Consider the following 25,285-nt stretch of genomic DNA (forward strand, 5'->3'; position numbering starts at 1 on the left):
TTATAATCTTCCTATAATTCTACTTCATCGTCATAGTCTGACAGAGCTTTCATACCTACTATATAAGAGACAGTATTACACATATATTAGGAATAACAATTATTCTATTTAAATTATGATTTCAGTATTTAAACCGTAATAAATATATTGTAAATTTAATATACTTCTTGTAAATTTGAATGTATCTTTATTAGATTTTAATACACTTGCGTTGCTGAGTTCAATCGTAGTATGCAGTATTGTTATCATTTCTCTCAATGTAACGGAGATAATAGCAGTAGTTTTTGAGTTTTTAATTTTCTAGAAAAATATTTAATTCAATATTTATTCTTTAAAATGTCTTATTTCTTTGCATTCTAGTATACCCATGAACATGAGTAGTAAACCGAAAAAATAGAAAACTTATCACTTCAATGAAGAATGGGAACTCGATTACTTGTTTACAATGTTGAATGATAAATGTTGTTTAATATGCCTTACCTCAGTAGCCATTAGACATTTTTTAGCTTTACATAACAAGTATCAAACAGATTATCCAATAAATTCTGAACTGAGAAAACATAAAGTTAGGAATCTTAAAACTGAATTAGCAAATCAAGAAAACGTTTTTAAAAAGCCAAAGTTGAAGTCATAAGGAGTAACAACTGCATCATTCAAAGCAAGCTATCTTTTAGGGAAAAAAAAAAAAAAAAAAATGTAAGCCATTTTCCGACGGTGAATTTGTAAAGGAAATTTTTTAGAAATGTCAGATTCACTTTTTAACGATTTTAAGAACAAGAGTGAAATTGTTGCAGCAATTAAAGATCTACAGTTGTCTCAAAACACAGTGATGCGACGAATTGAAAGGATGAGTGGGAATGTAAAAGAGCAATTACGTATATGATACTAATAGATGTTCTTGTTTTTTACCTCAACGTGTTGAATCGATAGATATAAGTGATACAGCACAATTACTTGTTTTCGTTCGTATGGTTTTTAAGGATTTTACATATAAAGAACAATTGTTGGGTAGGATTTCTTTGAAGGAAAGGTCTAGATGTGCAGACATATTCAAAGCCTTTAAATACTTGCTCAATGATCTGAAAGTACCACTTTTAAAATTAGTCTCAATAACAAAGGATGGCGCAGCTGAAATGATAGGTAGCATAAATAGATTTATAGCCCTATATCTAAAGGAAGATGAATTATCTGCCTTTTTAAATAAAAATAAAAAGCTATCACTGCAAAATTCCCCAGCAAGTGTTAGCTAGCAAGAGACTAAACACAAAAGAGGTAATGGACACAGCATTTAAAATTGTTAATTCAATTCGAGGAATTTCCCTCAAACGGCGTTTCTTCCAACTGCAACTCCATGAAGACCTGCCTGAATTATTTCTACATATCAATATCAGATAGCTAAGAAGAGGTAAATTTTTGCAGCGATTACGTGATTTATTGCCTGAAATTATAGATTTTCTTCACGAACAAGATGGAAACTTAAATGATGAAACTTGGCTTAGTGACTTAGCATTTCGTACTGATTTTACTTCAAATTTAGTCATTTAAATTTAGAATTACAAGGTAAAAATAAAACAGTAATTGATATGATCAGCTGCATAGACGCATATAAAAACCAAATTTATTTTGCTAATAGAAGATCTGCAACAAAATAATCTAAATCATTTTTTAAACACACTGCTCGACATTGAAAATGCAACACCAAGAAGGAGTGGTCAGAAAGTGATGAAATTTGGAAAAAAGACAGAGACAGCAAGCAGCAATAAGTGATCTTTATTTCAAAACGATAGTCAGAATACAGAGCGAGAATAGCGTCGGCTCAGTAGGATGTAGGACCACCGCTGCAGCGATGCACGAAGAAACACGTCTAGGTCATAGAGTCAATAAGAATGAGGATGGTGACCTGAGGGATGACTCTCCATTCCCTTTCAACCATTTGCCACAGCTCGTCTTCTGAACGAGGCAGGGGCAGAGTCTGCAAACGGCGTCCAATCACATCCCACACATGTTCGAATGGTGACAGGTCAGGAGAGTACGGTGACCAGGGAAGCATCTTTATACCTTGCAGAGCATGTTGGCAGACGCAAGCACTGTGTGGTCGGGCGTTATCCTGCTGAAAAATTGCATTAGGCAGCCCCTGAAGGTAGGGGATTGTCACCGGCCGCAGTACATTATCAAAGTATCGTTGGGCCATCATAGTGCCCTGAATACGAACTAGAGGTGACCTGGAATCGTAGGCAATAGCGCCCCAAACCATTATGCCCCGTTGTCGCGCGGTGGGGCGTTCCACAGTTACTGCCGGATTAGATCTGCCTCCACGTCGACGCCACACACGTATGCGGCGACTGTCACTGGATAAACAAAAGTGTGACTCATCTGAAAACACGATGTTTCGCCATTCTGTCATCCACATCGCTCCAGCCCGGCGCCATTCTAAACGTTGGCGTCTATACTGTAGGGTCAATGGCAGTCTTCTTAACGGACGCCGTGAGTGCAGCCCACGTTCAACCAATCGACGGGAATTCTAATAATAAATTATAAATCTGCCTTTATCTGTAGTTACTTTGAATTAATAAATATTGTTAATAATTATCCGTGTTCTTTTCCTTTGACATGAGTTTTTGAGATCTTTAAATATTTTTTTTTTTTTTTTTTTTTTTTTTTTTTTTTTTACGTAGATAGATAAACCTAGGCAAGTGCCCGCTATTGAAAAAAAAAATATTTCAGTATGAGGTATGCTCAGAAAGCTATTGATAGATTAGCAAAAAGAAAGCCATGTTATTCTTTCATGATAAATTCTCCTGCCCCAGAAAAATGAAAGTGAAATATTGAAATCAAATTATCAGCCATACTGTGCATTTTTATAAACTTTTTCATATTAACGAACACATAGTACAATTTATACATAGCAGTAGATAAAAAAATTAAATTGCATTTTAAGTTAGTAAAAATCTATCTTGAAAAAGTGTAGGAAAATCGAATTTTTTAGGTACCGCATGTAAGGAATGCTGCTATTAAAAGGTGGGTTTGGAAATTTTTTTTCTTCATGAGCCTAATAAGAAAGCAATTTAAAAATTAGTTTTGAACACATATTTTACTTATCCACCCATGTCTCGCTGGAATGATCCTTATACTGAAACACAGTGTATAAACACTGAATGTATTTTACACCCTTCTCCCACTTTAAACTACACCTATGACAACCCCTGCTATATACAAAATGTCAACATTCTGAGGCTACTCGTTTTTGAGTTATGCGAGATACATATGTACTGTAATATCTTGTTATTTAATAAATAAATATAATTATTGCTGAAGTGGCAACGCCACATTTGTATTAAACCGTTACTCAGCAACGTGAGAATTTGTTTTAAAAGATTAGAATTCTGCAGATTTTACCAGCTAGGAGTAGTATGAAAATTTTGCCACTTAAGAATTGTATAAAATTTGTCTATCACCGTGAACTAGAAATAAAATTTATGTTCTACTAAGGAGATTGTCTGTTTTGTAAATTACTGCAAAATACATTACAGTCTTAATTAATCGGAGGTTCCACCGAGATACTGAAAATTAGGAGTGCAATTATCAATTTCGATGGTGCTGGTCTCCTAATCCCAGAAATTTACTGAATTTTGGTCATATAAAGACAAAGGCAGCTGTTGTTACAAATGATGCCGAAAATATGTATTGGGTAACAAAACTGCACAATTGTTCAAAAATAAATCATTCTTTAATTTAGAAAAAATAAATGCGGTTTTGACACTATCTCAAGTAAAAAGATCTCATGAAGATGATTGAAGCAGAGAAATTGAAATGGAGAAACTAAAAGAACTGAAGTTTATTGAAACTGACGAAGATATTTTACCTCAAGCTGATGAGGAAGACAAGGAACTTAAGAAAGTGATTAATGTTAATTCAAAGGAATTGATTGAATCTCAGCATCAAAGCAGAGATCTAGCGTCATTGCTTAACGAAGCTAAAAATGAAAATTCCAGCAAGACAAATGATTTCAAAGTAAAAGAAAACGGATTGTTGGTGAAAAGGAAAATAGATAAAAATGGAAATGAAAGGGAATTAATTGTTATTCCTGAAAAATATAGGGATCAATTAAGTCATTATGTCATGATAGCACATCTGGACATTTAGACGTCGTCAAAACTAAAGATAGATTAACAAGATACTTTTACTGGCCTAATTGCTATAAAGAAATATAAGAGTATGTTAAAACTTGCGATCCACGTCAAAGATTGGGAAAATCTAATGATAAAGCCAAAGCACCTTTGACTTTAATACCAATTATTGCAGAAGTATTTTCAAAAATTAACTTTGACGCATGCGGTCCTTTACCAATAACACCGAATGGCAATAGATATTTAATTACAGCTATTTGTGTAGCTTCAAAATATCCGGATGCTGTACCTGTTCCTAATATTGGCACAACAGTAATTGAAGCCATGTTACAAATATTTAGTAGAATGGGTTTCCCGAAAGAAATACAAACTGATCAAGGTACCTCCTTTATGAGGAATTTAGCCATTGAATTTGTAAAAAAATTTGGAATAAACGTAACTAGAAGCTCAGTACACCATCCGCAGAGCAACCCTGTTGAAAGATTTCACCGAACAATCAAACGAATTTTTAAAGTTTTATGTACCGAAGCAGCCCCTGTGTGGGAGAAGCAAGTTCCCGCAGCTCTATTTGCTTTAAGAACAATAACGCACGAGAGTAAGGGATTTACACCTGCAGAATTAGTATATGGTCGAAATTTTAGAACACCTGTAACATTATTATATGAACAATGGATGAATCTTGAAGACGAAGGAAATAATGTTGTTGAATACGTTTTTTAATTGATAAATCAGTTAAAAAAATGCAAAGAGCTGGCTACAGATAAATGCTGGAAATGCAAACCAAAAGAAAAGTGTGGTACGATCGTAAAGCTATCAAAAGAGAATTCTCTGAAGGAGATTTAGTATTAGTTGTATCAACGAATAAACCAAACAGACTAGCAGTTGAATGGAAAGGTTCTGGGAAGGTTGAGAAGAAATTATCCGAAACCAATTATGTTGCGAGTTTCGAAGGAAAAAATGACTTTAACCAAGTCTACCATGTTAACATGCTAAAACCTTATCATAGGCGAGCAGAATCGGTTAACCTTATGATTACAGAAGATCAATCTGAAATTGATGATATGGAGGAAAATTTCCCAACAATTGACTCTGAACCAACATTGTTCGATTTTGAGGACATTAAAGAAAATAGTTCCTTAAGTGATAAGCTAAATGAACAACAGATTCAAGAATTGCATGATATGCTGCTGAAGTTTTCAAAAATCTTTTCTAATAAACCTGGAAAAACTCATTTAATAACGCATGATATTCAATTGACAGAAAACACCCCAATCCACTGTAAACCATACAGAATGTCTCCTAGACAAACAGATATATTAAAAACAGAAATCGATAAAATGCTTCAGCATAAAATAATTGAAATAGGAGATTCAGATTACACTTCTCCTATGATTTTAGTAGAAGTAGCAGGGAGGGATCCAAGACCTTGTATCGACTATAGAAAATTGAATAAATTGACTAAAACACAATTCTTCCCCTTACCTAACATCGAACAACGAGTAGAACCGGTAGCAGGTGCAAAATATATAACTCTTTTGGATTTAACAAAGGGATACTGGCAAATACCTTTAACACCTAATGCTCAAAGATTAGCCACTTTTGTTACAAGTTTTGGCACATTTAGACCTCTACGGATGCTTTTCGGACTTAATAATGCACCATTTTCATTTAGTAAAATGATGACCGAAATCCTTCACGGTTGTGAAAACTTTGCTGTTCCATATTTAGATGACGCGGCAATCTTTTCAAGCACCTGGGAAGAACATCTAAGTCACCTGAAAGCCGTTTTGTCCAAAATAAAGGATGCTGGTTTAACTATTAAGCCAATAAAATGTAAATTTGCTCAAGATAAAGTAAAATATCTAGGACATATTGTAGGTCGTGGTATAAGAATGCCAAGTGAAGTGAAAGTAAAAGCTATTCTTGATTTTCCAATGCCATCCACAAAAAGTCAAGTCAGAGCATTTTTAGGATTAGCGGGATACTATAATTATTACATTCCCATGTTCTCATCTATTGCAGCACCTTTAACAGAAACTTCGAAAGGAAACTTAAAGAAAGGGAAAATAAATTGGACAGAAGAGTGCACAAAAGCATTTGAAGAGCTAAAGGAGAAACTGTCTCAAAGGCCTATACTACATGCACCTGATTTCAATAAGGAGTTTATTTTGCAAACTGATGCTTCAAACTCTGGTGTGGGTTTCATTATAGCTCAAAAGGATGAACTTAGATGTTCTTCCCAGGTGTTTGAAAAGATTGCCGCGTCATCTAAATATGGAATAGCAAAGTTTTCACAACCGTGAAGGATTTTGGCCATCATTTTACTAAATGAAAATGGTGCATTTTTAAGTCTGAAAGGCATCCGTAGAGGTCTAAATGTGCCAAAACTTGTAACAAAAGTGGCTAATCTTTGAGCATTAGGTGTTAAAGGTATTTGCCAGTATCCCTTTGTTAAATCCAAAAGAGTTATATATTTTGACAATGACCACCCAGTATTATACCTCAGTAAGAAGTTTACAGAAACTGAAAAAAAGTACTCTACCACAGAAAAGGGATGCGCCGCCATAATATTTGCTGTAAAGAAACTTCAATGTTATTTAGACGGGCATACTAAATTCCTCATCATGACCGATCATAATCTCTTAGTTTGGCTCAAAAATAATGTGAGTCTAAATCCACGACTTATGAGATGGGCACTAGTACTACAACCCTACAATTACACAATTGTTCATCAAAGTGATAAAAGCCATAAAAATGTAGATGCATTAAGTCGTACTCCCTGGCCTGATTAAATAATTTGTTTCTCTATATAGATAAAAAAAAATATTTTGTTCCTTCCTCTCTTCCTCAGTGTATGTTATTATGTTATATCTTGTATTTCAATTCTGTATTGTGCTGATATTGTTGTTTTGAAAAAAAAAAAAAAAATGTAAACTTTAATTTATAGGAGGGTGGAGAGGGTGTAATATCTTAGTATTTAATAAATAAATATAATTATTGTTGAAGTGGCAACGCCATATTTGTATTAAACCGTTACTCAGCAACGTGAGATATTGTTTTAAAAGATTAGAATTCCGCAGATTTTACCAGCTAGGAGTAGTATGAAAATTTTGCCACTAAAGAATTGTATAAAATTTGTCTATCATCGTGAACTAGAAATAAAATTTATGTTCTACTAAGAAGATTGTCTGTTTTGTAAATTACTGCAAAATACATCATAGTACGTACATACAAATGCCACGAAAAAATCTTTTCCGATTCCATTTTAAATGTTTTATAATTTGTTTGGGGGGGAAAAAACAAAGTCCTTTACTCTGTCCTTATGTAGAGATGTCATGCAAAAACACAGTTAAATTGCATTCAATAGTGGTCAAAATGGATATTTTCATTGAAATAGGTACACGGAATTTTTCGTGATTACAACTTCCTTTACTTCGTACAAGGAGGTAAAAAAAGGATACGAATAAAGAAGTTTCACTCCTTTTAATCAGCAATATAATCCAAATTTATATAATTGACTACTTCCTCTTTCTCTGAATAGTAAAAGTTTCAAAATTTTCATTACCAAATTCATCAAATTAGTAGATTACAGTATCATTATAGTAAAGCTTTGTTTGACAACTCATTCAAAGAATCTGAATGGAATCGATAAGTCCACTTATGCTCATTATTGCTAATGGTCACACATACCACATATAGATAACATACGAAGTCCTAAGATTTGCTTATTGTGCCTCGTTCTCCTAAACTAGGTGACGCACCTATTTCGCATAATTTTTATTTAAAAGAAATGCAACATCAGGTTTTTTTTTTTTTTTTTTTTTTTTTTTTTTTTTTTTTATGAAAGGATGTGGAATGAGAATCCTAACATCTTACCTGTGGATAATTTTTAAGCATTGGTAATTTTTTCATTAAAACTTATGGAATTTCTGGGGAAACTATGAAAAATACAAAAAAAAAGAATATTTAGATTGAAGATATCCATACAGACCATTGCACATGATTTGCGTATCCTTTGAAAGTTCACTACAGCCATATAAATTAAGTATATAGGAAACTGAAAAGGACCAAAAGATTCGCATGTTATATAAAGTCATTAGGTTATATTGGTGCAGGAACATGGAAAATGTGCAGTGCTCTCACCGAGATTCAAACTCCAGACCTAACGAATACCCCTAGAGTGAGATTCTAGTTACACCATAAATGTATTTAAAAAGGAGGGAGAAAATCCTTATATAATCCCCGTTTTGGAATGAGGGGACCCAATCACCAAATCCTGGTGGTGACAAATTATTGTCCACCAGCTTTTCAGTTTAGGCACCACTTGTCATAAGGTTATATCAATGCAAAAATGTGAAATGCCCTCACCAAGATTCAAACTCCAGACATCTGGAATGCATGTCAAATGCACTTCCAGTTACAACATGCAGGCATGCAAAAATGAGGGAGAAAACACCTTATAGTTATATCTGGGAATTTGTTATACGCTGCAATCATTATAGCAAGGTTTGATTGTATAATTATTTGAGGAATATATTGATGAACTGTAATTGATGTCTTGCTAATAATCACATTCAAGCACATTTCAAATATCTTGCAGCAATAGCTCACAACTCACCAGCCACTACCTCATAATCCATTAGAACTGCATGAACTCTGCTATCAAATTTGGTACAATCATCCTCAACACTTAACAGTGACTTGTGGAATAATGAGCACCAGCAGTATTGCATGGCAACTGTAATGCAACGCACTATTAGGAAAGTAGTAATAATATTTTGGTTAATCATTACTAAGGGCAAATCTTTGCATCAAAGATAAAAAAGATGCAACTTTATTTTCATGGGTTTATTTATTCGTAAAATTTCTTCTCGGGAGATTCGTACTAGTTTAAGATAATTTATTAATATAATGAGTCATTTTGCAGAAGTAAATTGAAGCTTCTGGCCCTCTTATCACAGCAAAAATGGGCCAAGGCCAACACTATGTGACAAATAATCCTCTAGAGAATTTAAACTGTGGGAAAATCATGCAATATGTGTGAAACTTGAAATTGGTAGTTAGAACACAGATTATCTGTGTTCTGACTACCAATTCTGCGCGCAATGTACAGAATAGTAGATTGCGCACACTTTACAGATGATACATATAGAATGATTACAGTATATTTCATATTATGGTGTAACGCAACATTGCTGTTGCGCAAAGAAACTTGGGTTTTTTTTTTAGGGTGGGGGGCTCAAAAACAGATCTCTGTACATTTTAACTGCCAGATTTCTAAGCCTCCAATAATCAGAACTTTATGTTTGGAACAGAAATGCCTTGCAAGTAATTTCCGTAAATTTTCAAAACTTTGCAACATATTAATAACTACAGTACAATTCATATTACTGCATCTAATAAAATTACATTTACATTTTAATCAAAGCTATCTGTTAGGAAATAAATATGATTATTTTTAATGTGAACACCGAGGCTGTATTTTGAATATCAGAATGTACACATAGTTGCCAAACTCGAAAGTCAGCAGGTTTTTCTTAGTAACAAAAATCCTTTTTAAATGATAAAAATACACAGATATGAAAAATGTTTTAAATAATGAACTAAATTTAAAAAGAAACAAATTAATACCTAAAAATACAGACATTAATTCTTGAAAGCAAACTGTACGAAAATAATCACATGTATAAAAGCATTCCTTGTACATTTTTATGAAGGATGTTTTAATCAGTATTCATTTACTTAACAAAATTTGCAGAGTTTGGTTTTCTTAAAATATCAGTACAAGAAAAATAAAAAAACTGCAGTGATAACCAATAAATATGATGAATGTATTACATTTCTTTGGTGAAATAGCACAAGGAAAGTTACCTATATATTGGTACTTAAAAAATACATGAATATTTTATTTCTTTTGCAGACATAACTAAGTTCACAATCACCATTTAATAATGGCAAAAATGTAAACAGCAGCTTCAATTTTGCTTTGTGCTCATTTGCTGATATGCAACAGATAACTTGCAGCTCTACTTGATCCTCATGGGACATTTTTAGACAATTCTAATCTAACATGTGTAGCAGTAGCAACTGTCTTTTATGGCTTTAGGCATCTTCCCCCTCTAGCTGTTTCTTAGGTGGAGAAAACCCAAATAATTTCAGATGTTGGAAAAAAACTGCATTCTGGGTGAAAATAGCAAAACATTAATCAACATTACATGAAAATTGACAAATGAAATGTGTTACAAATCAGGTGATAGTTATGTGTCCTTCATATGCATGTACAATGTATTTATTTTAATAGACATGAAAGATATCATGAAGAGTATATTCAAACGTCATCTGAAACTTATGTTACTATTTTACTTTTCATATGCTTCATTCAGGGAAAAAATGTTATTTGCAAATACAGTCAAAAGTCTTTAATCCGGACTCGTCGGGACTTCGGTGATTCCGGACTATAGATCATCAGTTTAAATCTGGTAAGATGGCATGCAGAAATTATAAAATTAAAAATATGAAACCATAATTTATGAAATAAAGAGCAATTATGATCTAAAGGGTATCAAAATTTACAAAAAAACGCTTAATATTTATTTGTTTACTTTATTAAACATTTCTTTCAACACGCACAAGTGTAAAGCATACATTACGCATAGTCGAAATTAGAAAATTGCAACCAGAAAACTATTTGATGTGTATTCGTGATATTTATAATGATGAGAAATTTGATTTAAATCATATCAAAGACAGAGTACGTCAAGATGAAATACTACATTTAGTAAGGAAGAACAGAGCAGCATGAAATTGATTAACAAATTTCGGAATGGTTAGAGAAACAAAGGATACAGCTTTTATCCATTTTTTGCAGCAATTCCATTTTTGTTTAATGGACATCGAAATATACTCTAGCTTTGCAGATCCTTTGGCAGCTCCAGAATTGGACATTCTTTTTGACATAATCGAAAGTTCAAGCTTACTTTTATAAAATTGCTCTAGCAGTCTGCAAAAATATAATAAGCCGGATCCAATTAGAAGATTAAGGAACAACGCAATCTGCAACATTAACTGAAATAGATAATTTTAGCTTAGCTTATACCGTCTGTTATACATTAAATGCACATGCGTAAACGTATTATGCATATGCACATGCATAAGGTATTATGCGCATGTGTCTTTGTAGCTTTGCGGTCCAGATTATAGATCATTCTGGATTAAAGACTTTTGACTGTATAAATAATTTCAAATATAAACATCTAAAACAGTGAATGTTCATAAAGGCTGGATGTTTGTCTTAGAATTAACACATACAGCTTCCAACCTTGAAATATAGAAAATTGAAGATTCATGTACAGTTAATTACGAGATTCCAAAAGGTTTTCAAGCACATGGTGGTGCTATTTCAAGGAACTCCAAACTGACTTATATGTACTTTACAATGCATGATTCAGGATAATTCAGATTATCAATTCTTCATAATATGATTCTGATATAAAATATATTAATTAGATATTTTGAATTTCATGGTTTTTAGCTAATTTCATACTTTGATTTCCTTACACCTTCATGCTTAGAAAATCCTCAGCAAAATAGGAAAGCTTTTATTTATCAACATACTTTTAAATATGATGAAAATAAAATTAATAATTAATGTACACCAAGCACAAAAAAATGGGACAGCTTCAAAAACTCTTTATAATAAACTGATTAAACATAATTAAAAATGATACATGGTTTAAGGTTTTTGAGATGAATAAAGTGTTCTTGTAAACTGTATGATATGTACTGCATTTCAAAATTAATATAAAATCACAAACTTAATATATAGTTTATTTTGCATGTTGTTCTACAATTATAAATCTTTATAATTTGGCATGAGCTTTCTAAAATGTCACATAACTTGACTGAAGGAATGAAAGATTTTATATTAACAGTGAGTGAAAATGATCTCCCAAACAATTCTTTAGCTCCTAAAAGTATAAATATGTTTGATGTACTTAAGATAATTTTTCAGTCACCAACATTTTAAAAAGTACATAATTATCACATATCCATACAATAATTTATCATCACAACTTTGGCATATAACTAATTTTCTTTACAAATGGCATCTTACATACACATGATATGAATAATCCTCAATTATTTATACACATTGAAGTTATTTTTATATTGATTCGGGATGCCTTGCAACATACTATAATTATAGTATCAAATTTATCATCCTCCAATGAACTAATATATTAAAAAGAATTGGAATGATCAGTAACTTTCATTTTAAATGATTTGATTTTGTTTACCTGACTAGTTACATCTCACTGTTCTAATTATTATACCATATACTGTATTAAAATATTTCATCTGTAGCTTATGAATCAATGGAATGAAAAAGTTTCTAATTTTATATGTAATTTTTTTTTATTATTCTTAATATAAAAAAATAAAAGTATCTAAACTTAAAAATATTAATTACTTTTAGCTTCCTTTTTATTATTTTAATTTATAGTTATTTTAAATATAATTAAGTGCAAGACAATTACTATAATTAAATACAGGAACATTTTTAACATAACTAAATATATTTTCCAAAGCGTTAAATTAAATTGAAAAGGTAGTTTAAAATGTTTAATATTATCAATAAAATAAAAGAAGGCAAATATGTATTTCCTGTCTCTAAAATGTTAAAACATCAAAAATTTTATTGAAACAAAACTTCAACAAGTGTATAGTTCAAAGCAGATATCACATAGTTTGGCAGGAAATTTTTTAATTTCATCAATTTGTTACTTTTTTTTATATATATATATTCAACTGTAGAGAAAAAACCGGGTCTGACTACAAGAAAAGATTTTCAAAGTAAAGTTGATTAAATGTTTAATAAGAATTGCATGTAAATTCTTCATTCAATATGTAAGGATGAAAGCATGCATAAATACAACAAACTGGCAAATACCTCATATATAAACAAATGAACAATATAAGAGAGAATTATTTTGCATTTTAGAGTATACATGCACAAATAAACAGCAGTTTTTTCCGTTTGTCCCAAATAGTGATAAAGCACTCTTCAATGAATGGTCAGAAAGCATAATTAATACCACAGATACGTTACTTAGAGAATTCAACATTCTTCCACAGTAATTTACAGCATATATTGTTTTATTTTAATAAGCAAAAGAGGAAAAGAGTACAAAGCAGGTGCAAACAGTACACAATGCTGCAAAAATGTGTTGTTTCTGTTTCCTAAATTACAATATGAACACATAATTTATGGCTGATGATTATTTAAGTTTTAAATGCTACCGGGGAAAGGGGGATCTTTCAAATTACATACCAGAAATTTAAGATCAGAAATTCATTCTTCCTATATTAACATTCTTCATACATCAAAATAGAAACTTACTTTGAAAATCTTCTCATCAGCAACATACAAAATAACATATCAAGGACAAGTTAATGAAAAAGTTTCTTCCGGCAAAACTAAAAAATTTAATGTGAACCTTGCATCAGTTTACAAATCTGCTAGAAGCTGCCAGTAGCAATTTCTTCCAAATATAAGATGAATAGTTCTTCAAGGTGAAGATGCTAAATCAAAGTGTTTTTGATTTCCAGTTAGATTTTTTTATTTTTCAATATGTATAACCCTGAAGGAAAAAATACAGAAATGTTATTTTCAATAAATGATAATATATAATGCATTATATAATTTGATAACAGCCAAAAAGTGAAATAAAAATTTTAAACTGTATACCACTAAATATAATTTTCTAATTTCATTAATAAAACAGAACTTCAAAAACTGCATTTTCAAAAAATTCAAAAATTGAAAAACATCTTTTGACAGACCAGGATGGGAGGGCAAATATATATTTATTGTAATATAAATAACTGAATTTTATTTCTTATCATATCTAATCTCCAGAAAGATTTCACAACTAATTATTTCTTTACCTGTAAAAGTATTATACACTTTTTTTCCTGGGGGAGGAGAAGTATGAAAATTAAATAATGGAATTTTTATTTACTTGTACCAAAACGATTAAAAAAGTTACTGACAGCAATTGCATTGGATATTATATGACAATTTATGTTTATATTTCTGTTCCATGAAAAAGAAAACATCACTCATTTACACTAGTTTTAGAAAAGACAATCTTCTTACACTAAATTAAGGACTTAAGAAAGTTAAACAAAAAATTTTAGTCCTATATAAATAAGCAATTGCTTTTCAATTGATGTTTTGAGTTTACATACTTGCTAAAGATTGTAAACCAATCTTATTTATTACACATATTCATAAATTAATTTTATCTCCTTATTACACATTTTCATAAATTAACTTTATCTCCTTATTACACATATTCATAAATTAATTTAATACCTTTAAAATACAGGTGTACTGCATTACTATTTTATATATTATTTATGGCAGAGAAAAAATTTAAAATGCAAATAAATAAATAACAAGCATAGTTTTACTTGGCTAGAGAATGAACATGCAACTGGATAAGCAACCCAGATATGTAACTGGAGATCAAAATAACTGAAGTTAGGATAATAATTTTTTTACTGCAATTAAATTTCAGAAGAGAATTCAGCATTACCATTTTCTTTTTTGAGCATACAAAACATGCTGTATTCAGAATAAATGACTGTCCAAATTACTGTAATAAACACATCTCACCTTCTAAGCACCTATCATCTAAATGGTTTCCCAAAGGATAAAACATCAAGAGGATGCCATATAGGAACTACGGAAGGCATCTGGAAACATAACTCCAACTAAATGCTTATAATTTATTTAGCTTTTCTTAATTTTTTTCTTTAATACAACCATTCTTTTGACAATGAAACAAATATAACTTATTATGGAATTACCATGCAGACAAAATGCAAAATATTATAGTACTAGGAACCTATTGTTCTTATAAATGTAGTAAAAGAATAACACAGGTTTCACAACATGATTCCTGAAGAAAACAGATTAAGCCTATTAACAAAGTGAATAACAAGGTAATGAACAAAAAGTACTAGGAGTGAGGTAATTAAAAAGATTATGCCATCTACAGATTTGGCATTTAATCTTCTTCAAAAGAATATTGAGTGCCATTTTCACTGCTGGAAGGATGCCTGGAATTCTTTTTCTCAGATAGCAAGCAGCTTCCTCATCTCATTCTTAGATTTTCTTATCGCCTCGAAATGTTTTTGTCAAATCCAACTTTTAAAACTATCACATGAAGACAGTAGAAATTGTCTTCTTGAAGCACTACAACTTCTACTGCCTTCATGTGACAATTTTCACTTTTGAAGTACTTCACTGAAAAGATAGAATAGAGGCTTAGAACAGGTTTTTTTCATGCTTTCAACAGATTCTCCTATTTATACCAAGCATTCCAACTTTCTCATAACACAGCTTCTACTATGTTAACCATTACATCACTGTGTTCTACCACATTCACCTTCAGACTTTAGCAAAGTTGGATATACTTTCATAAAGTTGGACTGAGCTCCAATAAATTGCAGTCAGTAATTATTTCTTGTTCATTAATATTAATTTTTACATTGAACCTCTTCCTTTCTTACTATAATGAATAGTATTTATATATACGAAAAGTCTATGCTAGTCTTACTCGTAAATGTCCTAATTTTCCAACAGTACAATGCCAAATACCATCACAGTTCTTAAACATTAAATCTCATCTGAATACCTGTACATTCACCTAGCATAATGCTTCTCAATACAGGAATAACACAGCTAACATATTGATTTGTTTCAATTACACAATACTACGTTCACCATATTTGCAGGCATTCAGATTACTAAATAGAGTATATCCTCTCTCATCAACAAATAACACCTCACTACACTGTTTACATAGTCTCCAACTCATCTCAGCCCATTCTTGTAAATTGCAACTTGGCAGATGTTACTGAAATGCAGTTCATTGATTGTACAGAAAACAGTCAATATTTGTGGTCTCCTGGCTATTAATAACCACTTTCAAAGTAAAAATAGTTTTGTCGTGCAGTCTTTGCTCTTAAGTCTCTTAACGGGTAAGAAAAAAGAGTAATCTTCAGTTGGAATGGCATCTGAATGATGACTTTTATTCGTCTTTCATACACTTAGAATTAACAGGTAATTCTCAATTGATGATCAGGCTTCTAAATTATTCACACATTTTTTCTGTGTGTCTTTTAAAGCTGAAAAGGGGAGGAATCAATCAAGTCCCTGTACCAACAATGCATATAATTTAAAGCTACTGAACTAATTAAAAATTATCTACACATGAATTCACACTATTAAGTATTATTGTTCCTATTCCTAGACAATATACATGTTGTTTTTTGATTTCACAACTAAAAAACAGTGTTATTTTTGCCATTTCATACTAAAAAAACAAGAATAATCAATGCTTTGTTTTGTTACATTTCTTAACTGTTGGTTGAACTTTTTATTCTTGAATTTAAATTTTTAGAATGCAAAACAGCATATTTTAAATGAAGCTCAGTACAATTTGGATCAAATTATCAAAAAAAATTATTATTTATTAGACAAAATAAATATTAAATTAACAACAAAGATAATAATCAAACACTGAATGGAAATATTTACATAAAAAAAAAGCCTAAAGAAAAGTATACGTGAGAAAAGACATCAATTTAATAGCACAAAAAAAAAAAAAAGAGAAAATTCACAAGACACCGACACTGAGTTTCAAATAAATTGAGTCTCTTGACCGACACTGAGTTTCAAATAAATTGAGTCTAAAAGGTACACTTTCAAATAATGCAAGAAATGTTCTCATAGCATGAAAGAATAATTTAGATGAAAAAAGAAAAATAAAGAAATTACAATATAATCACAAAAAGAAACTTTAGCAACTTGAGCAGATGTACTAAAATTGGAATGATATAGACATGGCCCCTGCACAAGGATGATACTCTGTACTACAGATAAGCATTTCATTTAAATATACAGTCAAAAGTCGTTAATTCAGACACCCATAATCCGAAATGATCTAAAATCCGAACCTCAAAGCTAAAAACTTTCTGCGCATGCGTCGCGGCCGCGTTGACACATACGCATAGACGTTTGCGCGTGCACGTAATACCTTTACGACTGCGCATATGCATGTGCGCAAGCACAGAATACGTTTTCGCGTGCGCATTTAATGTATAACGGACAGTATAAGCTAAAATTATCTAATTATTTATTTCAGTTAATGTTGATGATTGCGTTGTTCCTTAATCTTTGAATTGGATGCGGCTTATTATTTTTTGCAGACTGTAAGAGAAATTTTATAAAAGTAAACTTGAACTTTCGATTATGTCAAAAAGAATTTCCGATGCTTGAGCTCCCAAAGGATCTACAAAACAAAAGTATGTTTCGATGTCCATCAAACAAAAAGTGGAATTGCTGCAAAAAATGGATAACGACTTGAAGAAGGTGACAGAGAGGTTAGTGAAAACGAAAAAATTTCGATTGACAAGTTAGTCGGTATTCTCGGCACAGCAATTACAGGACTTGAACAACGGAACTTTGTAACTGAACAAGAAATTATGTCTGTTTATAGAATTAAAGAGAAAGTATTATCACATAAAACGAAACAACTTACATTGAAAGAAATGTTTAATAAAGTAAACAAATAAATATTAAGTTTTTTTTTCGTAAATTTTGATACCCTTTAGATCATAATTGTTCTTTATTTCATAAATTACAGTTTCATATTTTTAATTTTAGAATTTCTGCATGCCATCTTACGAGATTTAAACTGATGATCTATAACCCGGAAAAATCGATAATCCGGAATCGCCGAAGTCCCGACGAGTCCGGATTAACGACTTTTGACTGTATATGCTATTAATCAGAAGATTTATAAAAAGCCCATTATTCCTACAGATCCAGTTTTTTAAATCTGATGAATCACTGCTAAAAGTTACAAAAGCTTGCTGGAAGTTTCATCATACCGCTAGTACATGGCATTACTAACAGTAACTTACATCAATGCAGACTTTTCCAATCCGTATTTTTGATTACATCCCTCACCCCCAAAAAAAGTGTAAAACATAGTGACCATGATTCTAAAAATTTAAAAAAAAAAAAAAAAAGTGAAATGAAATGTTTTATTGTTTAAAAATAAGGAAGCAGATGTTGAAATTTTTAAATGATAATAAACAAACAAGTATAGAATATGCTAAAGAATCTATATTAATATAACCTATGATAAACTGTTTAGGAATCACAAAAGGCAGCTACAGAAAAATGGAAAATTTTTTAATCTTTCTTTCCCTTTCAATTTCCGTAAATTACAGTAGCAATATTTCATTCTTGTGTATTTTAGCTACAGAAAATAATTACTTTGAGGATACAGAAAAAGAAAATACGACAGAGCTACTTGATTCTTTTGTAGAGTGTGCCACAGTAACTTTGATTAATTCAAAGCTCAAATAAATCTACTCAGCATTTTTATAATTATAAAGTGACATGTAACACTGATTCTTGTTGATTAGAACACTAGCTAGCCGTTATTTCAAATACCTGCAAGTGGTGGAGTTTTACTTGAAGTATAAATAATACATTCTGTTAAACAGTTAATAAAAATGTTATTTTAACTTTCTCAGCACTTTTGTCACATTCATTCAGATTAAAGCAATAACTCGCTTGTCAGTCTAGCTAAGAACATTGAGTTAAACACCCACTTCACTGAATGTTTGCCTTCAAGTTGCAGTGAATTTCTGTTGATTCCATCTCTAAATGTGCTAAATATTTTTATAAAGAGATCATCTCAAGAGTCCTTATAGCACCTGTGATTGCATATACACTGCAATATTCAGTGAAATTCCTATTTTCATTAAAATATCAGAATTATATTTTGTTGTTATTTTTCATGGTGGACTAAAGCCACACAAAAATCAGTCCAAGAGCTGCAAGTTTGAAATACCTACTGTACATCAAGATATCTAAATACAGTATGAATAATGTGTGGAAGACTTCAAATCCAAACTTGTATAGATTTATATTCTCAAATAAATGTACACTTTATTATTATTATGCATGATATTAACACTTAAATTTAAAGAATATGAAACAGAGAATGAAAGATACTGATAAAGTTGGTCAATACCTTGACAAAGCATTGAACCAAGCAGCATTTTCTGCATGCGAGAACAAAATTGGTGCCTGAATCAAAGAGTTCCTAACTAACCATAGTTTGAGAAACAAAATCCTTATAGTAAATTTCTGGTGTATATAGAATAGAAGAAGCAAAATAAAAAACAAAAACATTACCCTACTACAGAAAAGATGTCTCCTAACATTTTAAAATGGAATTTTCAAAAATAAACAGTAAAACTTGTGTATGTGATATAGTGTACGAGTTAATACAATTATTCCTCTAATAAACATTAATTCCACATTGAAATCATATATTAATTAGAACAATGTTTGAAATTTTCAAACTGCATTAAATAATGCTTATTATGCAATTGCATTTACATGCTAAAAGGCATGATGGCCAATTTTACACTAAAAAAAAAATAATAATAATAATAAATTTGTATGCAAAGAATTACTCATAATTATGCTAAGATGAAGGGGAGTACTAAGGAAGAGTGAACTAACACATGGTCCCCTAAAGGGTAATGCACTCCTCCATCACAAGAGAACTTCAACAGAACATGAGTGAAACTGGTCAAAGAAAAGTTATAACTCAACCCAGTATCTCGTCTCTGCCATATACCATTCTAATACTGCAAATGAAGAGCAGGATGCATGCCATTCATAAAAGCTAGAACATGAGAGGAAACGAATGCATCTCTCTGCTGAAGATCCCAGCAAAATGCATGAATGAATCCGAACTTATAAAACAGCTTTCAGTGCAAATTATTCATAAGTAGAAAATGTTGAATATTAGTAAAAAAATTTGACTTTATTAATATACAACATTAAGAATATAAATGAAGAAAAGCACTGTATTTTAGTAATATAGCTGCAATCAGTTTCAGAAAGTCTAAAAATATTTCTACTTATGATTTCATCTTTTTTGTAAGATTAATTATCAATAAATAAGCAAATAAAAGTAACGGTAGTTACACATTATCCCATCAAAAGAAAACTGTTCCCAAGCTGCATGATTTTCTCCCGTAAGCATGGCATAACAAGACACTCATAACATCTGCACTTTCAGGCAACCGTGACTGATTATAGATATACTGCAGGAAGAAGGGCATAACTAACTGTTATTGTTGTACATTTTCCCTCTGATTTTGAAGAAAAACTAAAATTAAAATTTGGGACTTGCTTTCTACAGGACAGCAAGCAGATTATTTTCAAAGTTATGTAATCTAACCATAAAAAAAAAAGGTGTATTAATGCACATGATATGGTCAGCTGAATATGGCCGATAAAAACAGTGATAGACTGGAACAACTAACATGCGAGAACTTTGTACTCATAATGCTCCAAAGAGAGCTTCCAGCAAAATCAGAGGGCATAAAAATGGCAGAAAACGCTGAAAACTTTTTCATGAAGTCTAAAAATGGAACAGATTGAATACTGACTGTTTATTAGATAAAGAGACGTTAGTTCATTCTGAATTCCACAAGAATGACTGGCACATCTTTGGCAGAGCCTCCATCGACATTCATGATTCAGTTGTAGCATACATGCACAGTTAATGGGATAATACTTAAGTACCAAATTAACTAACATATCTAACTTCTGACAAATTTTACATATATAACTACTTAAAAGAAATATTAATTTGATTTGGGTTTGCAGAAATTTACACTCTCTTGGTTATTGCATACAGAATCTTAAAATTACTTTGTAAACTATTTGCTATTTCCTATTTACTGTAAAAGTACATATTTCTATAATCTATATTACATATTTTAACAAATCAATTTATTTACAAAAATTGGATAAATGACATTAATAATATTTCAGACAATAATTTTATGTTGCACAAGTACATATTTCCACACACTCTTCCATACAAGTGGAATTTTAAACACAAAAATCACAGATAAGACTTTTCTTGATCCAAATTTTTTGTTTCAGATTCAAAGTTACCAATATGATTTCAAGGAATGCAGACCTAAAACAGATCAGATGATTATGAGTTGTCTGAGGAGTGAGGAAGAAAGATGATAGCCCCATTTTGAGATGACCAACAATAACATGAAAGACAAGTCAAAGATGTCACTGAAGGACAATTCACAGAATTAGAAAACAGCTGGTGGATTCAAATTTTGATGTGATGACCTTAGTTGCCTGAAAGACTCACACACACAGGGTTAAAAATAACAATACCCACATATATCTTAGAAAGAAGGACAGCAAGTGAATTAAAATATGTACTAAAGCATTTTGGCAAATGTAGAAGGCCTAGGCTGAAAATGTTCATGCATGACAACATGCATATTCCAGCAAAATTCGGCATCAATACTTTAGGCCAAAAAAATTCACAAATTTCAAATTCACAAAATTCACCACACACAAAGGTAACTTTTTAACCAAGTTAACCTCGATATGTGGCCTCCAAAGTCACCTGTCTGCAACCCTGACTGTAATATGTGGGATGCAGTTCAAAGGATCACTAATGAAATTACTTGTAAGATAAGCTTGGGAAGACAATATACTAGACACTTGAGATTTATCTTCCAAAGTTAAAGTATGCCTGCTCTCATTTCTATAACTATCTAGAGACTGTGACTAATAATGCTGGAAGTGACTTGAAATAGATCCATTTTATTTTTGGAATTTTCAATAGACGATTAAAATATAATTTTTAGAGAACAGAACTTTTAATTTTTCCTTGATGTGTTTCTACACCTTTTCCGCTTGCCTATTCTGTATTAAAATGTTGAATTAAGAGGAAAAATTAATTTCAGTTTGAATAAACTTGTGCAAACTTGCTTGCATTTACATTTAGTAATGACATGGTTTCAAAATATCAAATGTAAAAAAACGTGCAACATAATTTAGATAACAGTAATTTTAGTTTTTTTAAATATGTGTAAGAATTATGTTAATTTTATTAATAGTTAAATTTTGAGTTAAACTTCCTTTCCTTTCGCTTCTTAATTTCAACTCACCACTTCCAGCCAGAACGTAGTTTTAGAATCACGTCTGAATGCTAATGAGGAAGAGCAGTATTTAACCGCGAAGTTCTACTGTCTTAATGAGAGAGACACCAGATATTCTGGCTAGCACGCATCAGCCTTTTTAGGCTCCTCTCTCATACGCTATTATTATGCTCCACGTGCTTTAGGCCCTTGATAGCTTCGCAGTCAATTAGCGTTAAGGGGCCAACTCCATTAGAATCTTGATAGCTTCGGCTATATCTCCTTAGTTAAGATTAGTTTAGTTTAATTCTCAGTCTCTTAAGTTGAAGCCCGAGTGTCAGCTTTATTGTACAACTCCAAGACGGAGTTTTGTTAAACTTTAGTTGGAATAATAAAGGGTTATTTTACCCTTCTCACTTGTTGTTTTCTACCTCAAGAACTCAAACGATTATTCGTTTACCAGTTCTTAAAATTCTTCACATTCATTTGTAACTTAGAAGTACACAGTGGGGAATCCTACATTTGAAAGACTTAGTTTCCCTTATTTATTTCTAGCTTTCCAATACCAATTTAATTTTACAACTGAGATTGAATACAAGCTTTTAGGCACATTTTTTTTATCTATAATCAAAATCTAATATTTTGGAAAAGAAAACGACTGAAAATGAATATTAAAAATTAATTTCTGCACTAATTTTGCATAAAGCTTTCCCCTTTCATAAGTAATCTTTAGAATATTGAAAAACACGAAAACCTTCCTATGCTGAAAAATTCATTTGAACCAGACATGAATTCTCAATTTAAAGAAGGGGGAGAACAATATACTATCCAAAATGCTCAATACTATTTGAAAAATTAATTCAGTTTTTATAATAGTATATCCAAATATTCAATGCACATGTATTTCAATGAAAGCTGTTCTGAAAGCAATTTAAGCACCCAACATGTAAACATTTTTTTATAATTCAGTTTCCTTAAAACTATTTTTTGAAAAGTGGGCATGAAATTTTTGTAAAATGCAGAGAAAGTGGCATCGTATTGAATTGTCTATCCTATGAATTTTCTCTTCAAATTAATGCAATAAACTAAAGATGGCTGCACATTCCCGTCTCATCTTCCATGTCTTTCTTTCAATTAAAAAAATATTACTAATCTTCATTCGACTAAAATAACCACTATGTATTTTCCATAAGTTTCAATAAATAATTTGAGAATGAATTTCACCACAGTATTTCTTCCATTCAAGAAATGGGCAATATACCAATTTTCCAGTCAGATGGTCGATTCAGTTTTCTTAAGAGATCAAAAACAAATACCAAAAAATATTAGTCTTTGTGAAAATGTCCAGAAAGGACACTTCACATTGCCAATAAATCCAAACACTTAACGTATTATTGTTCTTACATTATTTTTTTTTCTAAGCCTGTTCTTCCTCTTTCACCACCTTTCTCTTTGCAACTACGAGGGCAATCCCCCCCCCAAAAAAAGGCTATATTTTTAGATATATAAAGAACCATTTATTTTCTATAATTGTTACATCACTTTAAAGATTGAAGAATGCTTTATTTTTCAACATAATCACCATTTCGGTCGATGCATTTTTGTAGATGCTGTGGCAGTTTTACAATGCCCATGTCATACCAGCTTGCTGCCATGCCCTTCAGGAAACGTTGAACCTCATCTTTCACCTCATCATCGGAGCAGAACCGCCATCCAGACAAATGTTCCTTCAACTTAGGGAACAGGTGGAAATCGCTGGGTGCCAAGTCCGGACTGTAGGGTGGGTGTGTGATGACATTCCAACCAAAATTTTGCAGAAGATTGACGGTTTGACGGCCGACGTGAGGACGGGCGTTGTCGTGGAGAATGCTTACACCCTTCCTGAACATCCCTCTTCTCCGGTTCTAAGTTGCCCTTCTGAGTTTCTTCAGTGTTTCACAGTACCTGTCAGCGTTGAGTGTTGTCCCATGCACGACTGTCCATACACTTACGTCAATAGGCGGTGAATTTCAACCGGTTCAACGCCTTTTGCATTCAAAAATCGAATAACTGTGCGCACTTTGCACTTGGCGGTAATGTTTATCGGGAGCTCCATTTCGAATGGCTGCCAAGCCAAGACTGAGCATCCGAGCGACGTGCCTGCGTGCTTATGTGGTAGCGGAGAAGGCACCACTCACAAGTGTTGCCAACAACCATATTAAAACTTTCTCTACATCCCCAAAAAATAGGAGACCTTTTTATTGCGATTGCCCTCGTATGTGCATGTGGAGCCATTATGGTAAAATATTTAGGCAACATGGATTTACACAACTAGGATACTAGGATGGATTTATACAACAAACTAGGATGAATATATAAAACAGTTTCCCAACATGGGTTTTATCATTCACTAGTGGGCACTTAGGAGGTGTAGGGGAGATTACTCCTGGGGGCAGTAAGTGGACAATAAGAAGTGGGCAAAAAGAACATTCTTGGAAAACTTGGTGATCTGAACACTTTTGAAAGAAATGCATCTTTCTAATATACTAAATCATAGTAAGGATCTAAATTATATGATGACTTACTCTTTATTCCAACATAACATTACAAACTTCCAATCTAATATACCAAAAACATGTCCACAAATCAGTACTTGCACTGATAACAAATACATCCAAATAAAATGTTTATTCTATAAACACCACAGAGAATGTTGTGGTAGGAATCTGCATGTTTTATCAAGCTCATAATTATAACTACTTTGAAAAGGCTAATTGCTACTATTATCTTACCATGAAAGGTAATGAGTTTTTAACTAACAATTTGATGTGATGCAAGTTTCATACACAATCCAGTCACATTAATGTGACCATCTGTCAAAAGCCAGAATAACCACCTTTCGCAGAGCGGACTGCTGCGAGACATGCAGGAAGAGAGTCACATAGGTCCCTGAAGGTGTTCTCTGGGATGTTGAGCCATGCCGACTCTAATGCCGTGGCCAGCTGCGCTAGATTACGCGGTTGAGGATCCATGGTGCGAACAACTCGATCGAGATGGTCCCACAGATGCTCGATTGGGTTTAAGTCAGGTGAGTTTGCTGGCCAGGGGAGGAC

At 32.0% G+C, this 25,285-nt stretch overlaps 1 protein-coding gene and 1 pseudogene across 2 annotated transcripts in view; one reads left to right on the forward strand and one right to left on the reverse strand.

Annotated features, from left to right (window-relative positions):
* Positions 1-11,936: 11,936 nt before the first annotated feature.
* The window catches only part of mfrn (mitochondrial iron transporter mitoferrin), a 41,563-nt gene continuing 28,214 nt past the window's right edge, over positions 11,937-25,285 (reverse strand). For both annotated transcript variants that reach the window (XM_085814612.1, XM_035356688.2), the window contains one exon: positions 11,937-13,768. The gene's annotated coding sequence lies outside the window, so the exon portion shown is untranslated. The remainder of the gene's footprint in view (positions 13,769-25,285) is intronic.
* Positions 17,000-17,095, forward strand: LOC118186595 (U6 spliceosomal RNA; annotated as a pseudogene).

Source organism: Stegodyphus dumicola, chromosome 4 (assembly GCF_044657685.1).
Source record: "Stegodyphus dumicola isolate Sdum_Otavi_A_Nest chromosome 4, ASM4465768v1".
Taxonomy (NCBI): Eukaryota; Metazoa; Arthropoda; class Arachnida; order Araneae; family Eresidae; genus Stegodyphus; species Stegodyphus dumicola.